Below are 12,099 nucleotides of genomic sequence, written 5' to 3' on the forward strand. Positions count from 1 at the left end.
AATTAGCTGGGACACCATAACAGTCACGACTAGCTCAGGAGGAGGCTGCGTGCACAGATGGGCCTGGAGCGGAGACACAACACACAGTTGGGCCCATCCCCGGGGGGGCCCACCTTCGCTGGGAGACAGTGCGCCAGCAGTCCCATCTCTGTGTGTGAGCTGTAGAGAAAACACCTTCTCTTACAGCTCATTGGCTAAACTTCCTGTACTCCAGTTGCAGTGTTCTTGGTAACTTGGGTAATAAGAAAACAAGAAGGTGATCTAGGGTTTTTCCACCTCACTCCTGGAGGTCCGCTGCTGGAGGGGCTAAGAAATATCATATCCTGCCCTAGCCAGTTTGGCTTAGTAGATAGAGCCTCGGCCTATGGACCATAGGGTCTGGGTTTGACTCTAATCAAGGGCATGTACCTAGGTTGCAGGCTCCTCCCTGGCCGGGGCCCAAGTCAGGGCTCATGTAGGAGGCAACCAATAGAAGTGTTCCTCTCACATTGATGTTTCTCTCTGTCTTTCCCTCTCTCTTCCACACTCTCTAAAAATCAATGGGAAAATATCCTCAGGTGAGGATAAAAAAAGAAAGAAAGAAATGTCATATCCTATGAAAGAGACATCTTGAAAATGCCTAAAGAAAGTTGTCATTTTTTCGTGGTGAAGGGACTGGAGTTCATGCTGATGAAAACACCTTGGTGGCTGTGGTGGCTGGTAGTGGCAGCAGCAGCGGGGTGATGGGGATGGTGCCTTCCCCTGATCAGCTGGTTGCCTCCCACAGAGGGAGGCCAGACTGCGGCTAAGGCCTGCTCCCCAACAGGAGTGTGCCTAAGCCATCAGTAGGACATCCCCTGAGGGCTCCCAGACTGTGAGAGGGGGCAGGCTGGGCTGAGGGACTCCCTCCCCCAGTACACGAATTTTGTGCACCAGGTCTCTAGTGTATATATAAATAAAAATCACTCACACATACACACATGTATGTATAGATTGCATGTAATTTATCTCCATGAGATTTGAATGCACAGTCAGGATGAGGACACTGATAACTAGGTGGTATGAGAGGCAGGGTGTGAGGTCTTGAGTGACCCCTGGAGGCCAACAGAAACATTACCAGAACAAAGTTGCACAGGCAGGGAGTTTATACCTTGTAGCTGTTATTTATGGAATACTTAGTTTGGGCCAAATACTTTATTCATGAACTAATATGCTCCTCCCATGAACTTACACAAGATTATATTAACTTTGTTTATGGATGAGGACACTAAGATCCAAAGTCCTACAGCTGAACTGAACTGGACCTTAAACCCAGGTTAGGATGGGACCATTGCTTCTTAGATCTTTCTAATAATGATTCCAGCCTAAGTTATAGGGGAATTATAGTATTGAGATTAAGAACTTGGGCTCTGGAATTGGGACTTAAGTGAATTTAAATTCTGGCTTTGCAATTTAAAGCTAGGTGATTGAAATAAGTCACTTAATTTCCCTGACCCTCAGTTTTGTCACCTGTACAATGAGGATAGAATGGTTGTAAGACTTACATGAGATAATTCTTGTAAAGCTCTTAGGATATTGGCTGGGGCAGATGAACCATCCAGGGACCATGGCCTGTTATTATTAGAACTGGATCAGGATAGAAAGTGCAGGTTTTGAGCCCAGAAACCCAATGGTGAGGACCTGGAGAAGGCATTTCAGAGGGTGTGTGCTGATGAGTCTTGTATAAATGTTCTGTGCCATAACCAATTGGTTAGGACATGGAAAAAAGGAGGAAAGTTGTAATTAGAGTGAATAAGTGATTCTCTTAGGTGCCTGCTTTCTCCACTTCTGTCCTGAAACCCTCCCTCCCTGCTCCTCTGTTCTCTCTGTCTAGCATGCTCTCTGCTAGCTGTGATCTATTGCTTGGGTCCAATCCCAGATGATAATGGATTAAGAAGGTATTCATCCCAGGAGTATTTAACCTTTGCTAAGAGACTCAATTAACCTTCAAGACCCAAATGAATTAATCCTTAATGGTGTAATTTAAGGCCCAGTGAGGGGTAATGGGGATATAATGTTGGGTGGGAACTGTCCCTTTGGTCACCCAAGAGGGATTGCTGCCATGCCTGCTTGAGGGACCATCATTATATGGTCTTCTGGATGGCAGAGACCACTACCAGTTCACCTTTGTATCTTCCTGAGTCTTGTGTATGGTTATGGGGACACAGTAAATTCTCAAAAGCCATTTCTTCAGTAGAATTTAAAGAACATAATTAGATCTCATCTTAATGTTGCTTCTGGCTAGATACTTTTGAGTGTTAAGAAAACTGTTATTGCAAGGTTTTGAAAAATATTTATACAATTAATAATTTGAATTTTAAATCTAAATTTGTTCATTAAGCAAATGCATATTGAGTGTCTACTCTGTACCACTTGCTGGGGAAAACATTTTGGGTTGACGACATCCTTTCCAGATTCCCTAGTCTACCTGAAGGTGACCTGTTTCTCCTTCAGGCACCTTCTTGGCCAAGCGAATACCTGATCCTTTGGATCTAGCTATTTGGATGTCATCATTTTCCAGCTCTTGACTCTTTCCCATTCACACTCTAAGTGCTTTTTGGATGGGTGTTTAAATTTAATATATTCTAAAAAGCAGTAGATTAAAAAGCAAATTAATCCATCACCTCTTAGTTAATGGTCTAGACGGATGGAGATTTCATCAAATGAATTATGAAGTTCATCTCTTACTTTATTACTTGGGACCTAGTCTTGCTGTGACTCTATTGATAAATTTGAAGCTCTGGTGTTAATATTAACATCTCCTCAGTTACTTAGTTGGCTTCTAAGGAGACTGCAGAATGTCTCTGCCAAGGCCAGCTCCATATTTAGAGTTAAGTCATAGAATTTTCAATGATAGTGGACCTGAGAACAAGAATTAGGCATTTCTGACTATTCTCACATTTAGTGTTCATGGATGGCAAAGCTACAGAATAGAAGCAAACATTCCCTAACTTTACCTGAGAAAAACACTAATTATGAGTGTATATGCCTTTATAAAATTTATGGTCACCTATTTTTACATTTTTAAAATTCTATTCAATAAGGATTTATTGAGTGCCACAATGTTAAGATCACAGCACATATAAAGATGGGTAAAACCCAGGCGCATGCATTCTAAGAGTCACAAAAAAGCAAAGGAAACAGATTTGCATATAATAAACCAATTGTTCAACCAACCAGTCAACCAATGAACAAATCACCAACATGACAAGTGCTGAGTTGATGAGTATGAACAAAAGCTGGAGAGAGTTTGAAAATGGAGGTGATTAACTTCATCTAGGGGATTAGAAAGGGATGAAGAGTAAAATTTTACTAGGATAGAAGGGCAGTGAGTTATCTAGGTGGAGATGGCAGGTTGAGTAAAGACTTAAGTAGTGACCGGACATGGTTTACTTGGGGAAGTGGCCAAGTAGACTGGTGTGGTAGAATTGCTGGGAACTTAGAAAGGAGAAGTGGAAGGCAAGGTTAGAGAGATAAGCTGGGGCTAGAGCATGAAAGTAAAGACAATGGATTGCAAGGGTGAATGAATGCAAAGTTGGATAATATTGCCAAAGATTAGGACTACTGGAGAGAAGAAGGGGAGATTTAATAGTGTTCAAGTTCATGGCACTAGTTGTTCTTCATCTTGGAGAAGGAGAAGTCCAGTCAGGGAATGTAGATAATGAAAACACTTGGAATTGTATGCAGGCTGTGAGCCTGGGCATCCTAATGTTTTCTGGAGGAGGGGTGGTGGTCGATGCTCTGAGGACAAGTCTCTAAAGTGAAAGGGGTCCACAGTGGCCCAGGTATGCTGTCTTCCTGGAAACAGCGTGACAGCTTTAACTGCAACCTGTCAGTGGCATGGAGGGAAGGGGAAGCAGCTGGTACCCCCTGTATGACTGGGGCTGCAGAAATGTCCAGATTATTAGCTAGTCTAGGTCGCATGAAATGGGCTATCGCAAAGGTTTGTAGAGGAACAATGCGACCCAGCAAATGAGCCCTCAGCTCATTCCAGGTATGCTGGCCCTAGATGCAAGGCAGTCTGTTCAGACCCAGACATCATTGTGAGTGGGGAGTCAACGTTCCTAATGTCCTTTTAGTCTGAAATGATTCAGAAGTGGGTTAGGATGAGAATTTCTTTCTGGCAGAGAGTCAGCAGTCATCTCCCCACTTTTAAAAAAATGCCTGTAGAATAGGAACACTGTTATGGAAATTAGTTAGCAGCTGCTGTACACGGATGTTTAGAAAATTAATATTACTCACACTATGCAGTATGGAAGCAGAATTTTAATGAAGCACAGAAACTACAGGCACATTGACCCCTTCCTTCCCCTTATCAGAGACATCTCGGAGTGCATGAGTTTCTTTGAGAAAACTTCTCATTTCTACTCAGCTTCTATCTGCCTATTAGTTACAAAAATAGCACATCCACAACCCAAAGGAGCAAATATTTCAGAACATATTGTATTAAAATATGACAGTGTCAGCTAAACCATTATCGATACTTATCTCTCATTATTAATTCCTAACAATTAGTTGTTCTTTGTTGCATGGTAATGGGATTTGCCATACTATAAAAATGCTTTGAAGTCATTAAGTGACTTTGTTCTTGCAGATTCTGTGAGCACTGATTGTTACTTGCACTACAGGCTGCTGGGGATGCGTCCCGCACCAGGCAATAGTGTGTGGCGGTAAGAGGTGGGGTATGGTGGGGAAGGAGAAAATGACCAAGGGATTCAATTCAGAAAAGCCTGTGTTTGCCAAGCTGAACCTAGAACCACCTACCAAAGTGGATGCAAATGGCCTCAGGCAATTCTGGAAGACAAGGGGGCTTTAGGTATGGAATCAGGGATATTATCTCAGGTGTGTAATGTCCTTGGGGAAAGGATGCAGAGGAAATTTGGGTGAAGGAGGTACACAGCAATGGGGGGAGGGGCAGTGAGGGGATGAAAGGGACCAAGCTTTCAGGTGGCAGGATGGTGTGATGAAGAGAAACAAGTAGAACCTTGTCAGGGTGTCCCTGGGAAATGCTCTGAAGATGAGAGAATGTTTCAACCAAAAAGGAGGAGAAACGCAAGCTTCTCAGGGCAAAGGGTCTGTTTTTTATGTGATTTATAACCTCAACCCAGGTAAAATATGGTATGCTCTGGTATCAGGCACACTGTGAGTGTTTTTGGCAAAGAAAATCAGGTCAATAGTGCAGGGAGGTACAGGAGTGGCGAGAAAATAAGGAAAGCAAGAACAATGGGCCAAGGGCTAGAAATTACATGGAAAAAGGGGTTTAGTTACTTTTTGTGGAGAAGTTTGCATATATGAGTGTGAAATATGGTAGTGTCCTGTCCTGTATTTATTATTCACATGCACTGCCATGCATCCTGGATAGAAAGTGTGTGTGTGTGTGTGTGTGTGTGTGTGTGTGTGTGTGTGTGTCAAGCTCACCACTATCTCCTCCACCTATATTAAATTCACTGGGCATCCAGACACTGGGCTTTGATCCTGAATCTGGTGCTAGCCATAAGGGCCCATGATACTTGTTACCCACAGTATAAGACTAAAAAATCTGCCATGGTATGCTGAAGCCAGATCGCACCAGCTCACAGAACTTGCAATCTGAAGTTAGGTTAGTAGCTTGAACTCAACCATGGTTAGGAGTATTTACACCAGAAATTGGAAGATGTTGCAAACCAGAGCTTCCCTTTTCTCTCTTTCCCCATCCAAAGAGCTGATTGGTAAACATTTACCAGCACATCACTGGATCTCCACCTTCCTGATGTAGAGAAAATAGTGAAGGGAAGCAACCCCATTTAGAGAAGAGCAGAGCATCTTGCCAATGCCTTGTCTATTCTTCAACAATGATCTGTTGGCCAAGAGCAGAGGCATGTTAATAGTGGAAAGAATAGGAGCATCGGCATTGAGCAAACCTAGATTGGAATTCCCATGCAACCACTCACTTGTGTTACTGCCCTAGCTGAATTATTAAACCTCGTTGAGTCTGTTTCCTCATCTGAAAATGGGGAGATAGCATCATCCATTTTGTATGGCTGTTGTCAGGTTTAGAAACAATATCTGTGAAATGACTGTTAAATGTCCACAATTTATTTTAAAATGCATGAAAAAGAAGACAAGAGATGGATAGAATAATAGATGTGTGAAAGCAAGTATAGCAAATGGTAGAATCCAGGTGGTGAGTATATGATGTTCACTGTAAAATATTTCAACCCTTTTGTGGAAACCAAAGAAACCCATTAAATTATAGTATTGACAACAGTAACAATACTAAAAATGGCAATTACAGAAATGACTCATTTCCTTTCATCTCTTCCCTTCCTCACTCTGCTCTAGCCTCTACGGCCCTGCTGGTTCCAGATATACCAGGCCTGGTCCCTATGCACTAGTTTCCTTGTGCCTAGACTCTTCCTCCCTGGCTTGCTTTCCACCTGCCCCCTCAGGTCTTTGCTCACATTTTACCCGCCTGTTTGGCCTTCACCGTCTACCTATTTACAACGGCACCTCAACTATTGGCATTCCTCTATAGCTCTTATTATAATCTGCCCAACAATATATTTTTATCTTGTTTATTATTTCCTCCACAAAAATGTAAACCCTGTGGAGACACAGATTTTTATCTATTTGGTCACTCTGGATACCCAATTATAAGAACCATGCCTGGAATATGTAGGTACTCAATAAATATTTGCTAAAGAAGGAATGAATAATAATCTTCCTCCTCCTCCTCCTCCTCCTCCTCCTCCTCCTCCTCCTCCTCCTCCTCCTCCTCCTCCTCCTCCTCCTCCTCCTCCTTCTCCTCCTCCTCCTCTTTCTTTTTTTGACTTACAGTTAAGCCCCCAAATGAAGGCAGCTGTCTTAGATCCCCCCAGTGTTGGATCCTGGTCACACTGGTTAGGGAGTGGAGAACTGAGATATGAAAAAGAAGGCAGTGTATAAAGAACATATTGTCACACAAGTTACCAATAAAGCTTCACTGGCCATCCACAAGAAGCCAGTGTAGGACACATATCCCATAGTCATGCTGTGGAATAAGGGAGCTGGAATATTTATATACCAAACCCCAATCTGAGGGATATTCCAGGGGCATAAATTTCCTGACACTCTGGACTGGGTGCTTGGACAGAAGAGGCTCAGGAGGCCAAAGAAACATCTCAAGCAAAAGATGCAGATTGTGGCCATTAGAAATCAGGCTGGTGTGTAGAATGAGGTATGGCTCAGAAGGGTATGTGTGGGCACCCATAGAATTGGCTTTGTTACCCAGTGAATTCTCCCAATCAGTGCTGAGAGTTGTGGGGTTAATCCCGAATCATTGGTCCTCGAAATAGTTCTAGGTGTTTCCTCCTTAAAACATTCCAATTTAATTTTATCACCTAGATCCTAGATACATTACCAGTGCTTTTAAGAAAGCTCATAACTTGGTTAGTTTATGGAAGAGAAATTATGTCTTAACATATTAGACTAAATTTAAGATAGCTTATTCTGTTACCCATGACCTAACTAAAATTAATCTCACTCTTCAAACAGGAGCCTCGAGAACAAAATTGTATTCATACATTCAAAAGCAAATATGCTGACATTAAAAATGTTCCAAAACACCAAGAGTTGCACTTGCATTTAACTATCTCGTAAAAAATCTCTCATGTTTCACTGATTGCTGTTTATGACTAAAGCTAATAAGTTGGGCAAGAGGGAGAGATACAACAGTCCCTCATAGCGAAAATAAACAAACCATAGTGCCAAGCCCAGAAGCAAAGAGTGATTGGGAACTTAATAGTCAAGTCAGAAAGCTTGAAGGAAACTTAGAGACTTTTGACCTCATCCACACTTTTACCCAAACTCACACTTCATTTTTATGGTGCATAAAGTTAAAGCACTATTCAATTTAATGACACTCATCTAAATAATTGGTATTGTGGAAATCCAGAAAAGGATGGAGCAAGAGGCTGAGGGGATATGGAGCTTTTTAACAGGCCAGGATACACTAGGGCCATGTGGTTAAGATCTCCCGTTTAGCAGGAGGACAGGCTTGCTTGTCTTTTCCCCCTTCCCTCATTCATCCTGCTAGCAGGGGTCCTCAAACATTTTAAACAGGGGTCCAGTTCACTGTCCCTCAGACCGTTGGAGGGCCGGACTATAGTTTTAAAAAAACTATGAACAGATTCCTATGCACACTGCACATATCTTATTTTGAAGTAAAAAAACAAAACGGCAAAAACACCCACATGTGGCCCGCGGGCCGTAGTTTGAGGACGCCTGCATTAGAGTGTGACTTGGTGAGTTATTAATCTTTTGGTTTGCAGTTTTCTTCAGCTACAGAGTGGGAATCTTAACACCCCACCCCCTCTTCTGCTCTTCCTGCTTTCCCTAGCATTGATGTAAGGATTAAATGGCATGATATATGTAAAGTGCTTAGTTTAGTGCTTGTCATATCATTTTTATTATGTACACAATTTTAGTATGCCCATTCATTCATTTGTTCAGCAAATATTTATTGAGCATCTACTATATGCCATATGCAGTTTAAGGCTCTTGGGATACACCGGTGAGCAAAACAGACAAATATCCTTGCTCTTTTTGTGTTTACATTTTAGTGGGGAGAGGGGGATATAAATAGTAAGCAAATGACACAGCAGCTAAGTAAACTGTGTAGAAGATTAGGAGATAAGTGTTCTGGAAGGAAGAAAAAGGATAGTAAGGAAAATGGGATTAAAGTGACAGGAGAGGCCACTTTGTAATTTTATATAGGGTGGTCAAGGTGGTATTGAGAAGGTGGTATTCGAACAAAGATTTGAAGGAGGTAAAGAAGTGGGCGTGTGGGTATCTGGGAAAGAGTGTTCCAGGCAGAGGGAACAGCCACTGCAAAGATCCCAAGGTCTCTGCATGATTGAGAAGTAGAAAAAAGTCAGTTGGGCTAAAGAAGAATGAACAAAGATTGGGGGGAGGTAGGTAGAGGAATATGGAGTCAGAGAGGTAATTTTTGGGGTAGAGGGAATGCATTGACCATGCAGGGCCTCCCATGCCATTGTGAGGACTTGGCTTTTAAAAAATTTTATTGTTGACATTATTACAGATGTCTCCCATTTTCTCCCATTTTTCCCCTCTCCACATCACCCCTACTCATCTCAGACCTTCCCCATACTATTGTCTGTGTCCATCAGTTATGCATGTATGCATATATATTCTTTGGTTAATCTCTTGGCTTTTAATGCTGAGTGAAATGGGAAGTTAGTGAGGTTTTGATATCAAGAAGAGACTTGATCTGAATTACATTTAAAAAAAATCACTTAGACTGCTGTGTTCAGAATAGACTTTTGGGAGAAAAGGTAGAAGTGGGACATCTGTTAGTAGGTGATTGCAGGCATTTAGGTGAGAGATGGTGGTGGCTTGAATCAGGGATGGAGCACGGGAGGGAGTGAGAAGCGGTTGGATTCTGGTCATAGTTTGAAAGGAGTCCAAGAAGATTTTCTGATAAGTGAGAAATGGAGTGTTAACAGTATAGTACGAAGGACTTACCCTGTCAGTATATTTATCAGTTCATGTTTTTAGTAGCTGCATCATATACCATTATACAGGTGTATCAATTGATTTAATGTTTCTCTTTTTTAAAAGAACATTTAAAAATATTTTTATTGATTTCAGAGAGAAAGGGAAAAGGAGAGATAGAAACATCAATGATGAGAGAGAATCACTGATTGGCTGCCTCCTGCACGCCCCACACTGGGGATTGAGCCCACAACTGGGGCATGTGCCCTGACCAGGAATCGAACCGTGACCTCTGGTTCATAGCTTGATGCTCAACCACTGAGCCTCTTTTCTGGGCTTAATGTTCCTCTTTTAATGGAAATTTAGGTTGTTTACAGCTTTGATCTGGGCGCTATTACAAACATTGCTGTGATGGACAGTCTTTTGTGTCCATGTAGAAATGTTTCCATAGACTGGGACTCTAGAAGTACAATTGAGTACAAAGGGATGTGCATTTAAAATCTTGATGGATTTGGCCAGTTGACACCCCCAATGCTGGTATCAATATGTGTCCCACCAGGAGGGTATGGCAGTGAGCAGGTCTCCCCATGAAAACCATGTACATTATGGTTCTATGAGTTTATGACTCTACCGAATATCTCTCACATGGTCAATTATAGGATTATTTGGAAAATGGCTGCCGACAGAGTTGCCTTGTATATCTGTGTCTTCTTTCCCTCTCTGGATTTGTTACCAGATATACAACACTGGCAAACTTGGGAGACAGTTCTAAAATGAAGCATTTAGGTATCATTTCTTTCAGAGAGGAGGCTGATGACATTATAATGACAAAGCTGCGAAGTGTTACAGCATTACTTAAAGGTCACCAGATGTGGGATTAAATTGTCCCTAATCTATTTTTTATGCCAATGTGAAATTGATAATTCAAGGGAAGCGTGTATCTTTATCTGTTAATGTCACAGTGTTCAATAATGATTGTATTTATTATTTCCCCATCCAAAATTAAAATCCTGGTAGGCAAGGAAGCACTTTATGAGTCTGGGGAGCTCTTCTGACATTTAATATAATCTTCCAATAAGTCAGATGGGTAGTTGTTTTGATGAAACTGTGGACAAAGCACTATTAAACCAAATGCAAGAAAGACATTATTTTGTAAATAACTATGGCGATTAAAGCTTTGTTTCACATCATTAAAATTGTGTTACTCGATTCAGCACTGCCTTCTCCCTACCTCTGTTCAGCAGGAGATGCCTCAGTTCAAAGAAGCAAAGAGAAAGAAAAGACATACATTTAGAGGGAGATCTAAATAGAGCCAGCAGTCAGGCAAACAAGTCAGAGAAGGCTGAGCTACATCTGCCTGCGGGTTCTTTAGGAGGGTGATTGCCCCCTTAGCTATCATGGTGCTTCGGGAACTTTCCCACGGCATCTGCTCTATAGGCTGAAGATTTATGAGAAAGGCCGTTTTAGCATTGCCTCTGTCTTCGAACGAGTCAGGTCTTATTGACCAAGTGAGAAGCTGAAGAACTCGGTGTGGTCTCATTTAGGCAACATTCGATGTCTGCCAAGCCTCCCGCCCCCGCCGTGCCAGCATTATTGCTTGTACAATTAGGGATGGCTGCCTGCGAGAGCCTCCCTGCAGCAGCCACCCTCCCAAGTCCATCCATTTCCCCTCGCCCAGCACGCCGGCTCCTGGCTCATTTCAGCTTTCATTAGCTTCTGCAGCTCCTGGGTGTGAAGGTGCACTCACCTAATCTCTGCCAGTCTGGAGTGCAAAATAAAACACTCCTCTGTTGGGGCCCCCACTCTTGTCACATAAGTGTTTAACTGGAACCTGAAAAGCTGGGTTTCTTATATGCAGGTCAGTCCCATCAGGGAGGGAATCATAAAAAACTGGGTGTTCTGTGTGTTAATGTTTCTCTCTCTGAAAGAGGCTGGGACCTACTCCATCCCACCATCACATACTCAGGGATAATGAATGAGGAAATATGCAGTCGCCTGTTTTGGGGTCAGTTTAAACCAATCACTTGGGTGCATCCCTGACAGATTTGATTGTGAAGACAGTGGTAATGGCTGGTCTGGGCCAAGTCTTTGGATTATTATGGAAGTCACTACATTCCAACTGTTTTGAATCATTGCTGGACTAGTGTCTCATATAGCACGTATTGGCTTAAGTGAAAACAAATTGGCTTGTGTAACTATAGAGTCCAACTTCTGGCATAGATGGCTCCAGAGGTACACACGAGGTGTACTCAGGAATCTTTCTTCCCCAGCACCAGGTCCTCTTTCTGTAGGCAGGGTCTTCCTGTATGAAGGCATAACTTACCACTCCCAGCTTCTAGTCATCTGTGCAGAAAAGGACTGTCTTCTCTAGTAATTCTAGCTAAAGTTCTAGGTCTGCATAGCATCATTGTGCCTTCAACCGCATTGCCCACACTTGGGGGCAATCATAGGGGCAGAGAAGATGTGGCACCATTCTGATTGGCCAGGCCTAGGACTTATGCCCATCTCTGTAACCACAGGAGAGTCAGTCCCAGCCAGTCCACATGGTCTGATAGAGGGGGAGAAGTGGTTTTTAAAAAATGTTGCGGGGGTGAGGGGGTGGGGGTGGGT

Source organism: Cnephaeus nilssonii, assembly GCF_951640355.1.
Source record: "Cnephaeus nilssonii genome assembly, chromosome: 6".
Taxonomy (NCBI): domain Eukaryota; kingdom Metazoa; phylum Chordata; class Mammalia; order Chiroptera; family Vespertilionidae; genus Cnephaeus; species Cnephaeus nilssonii.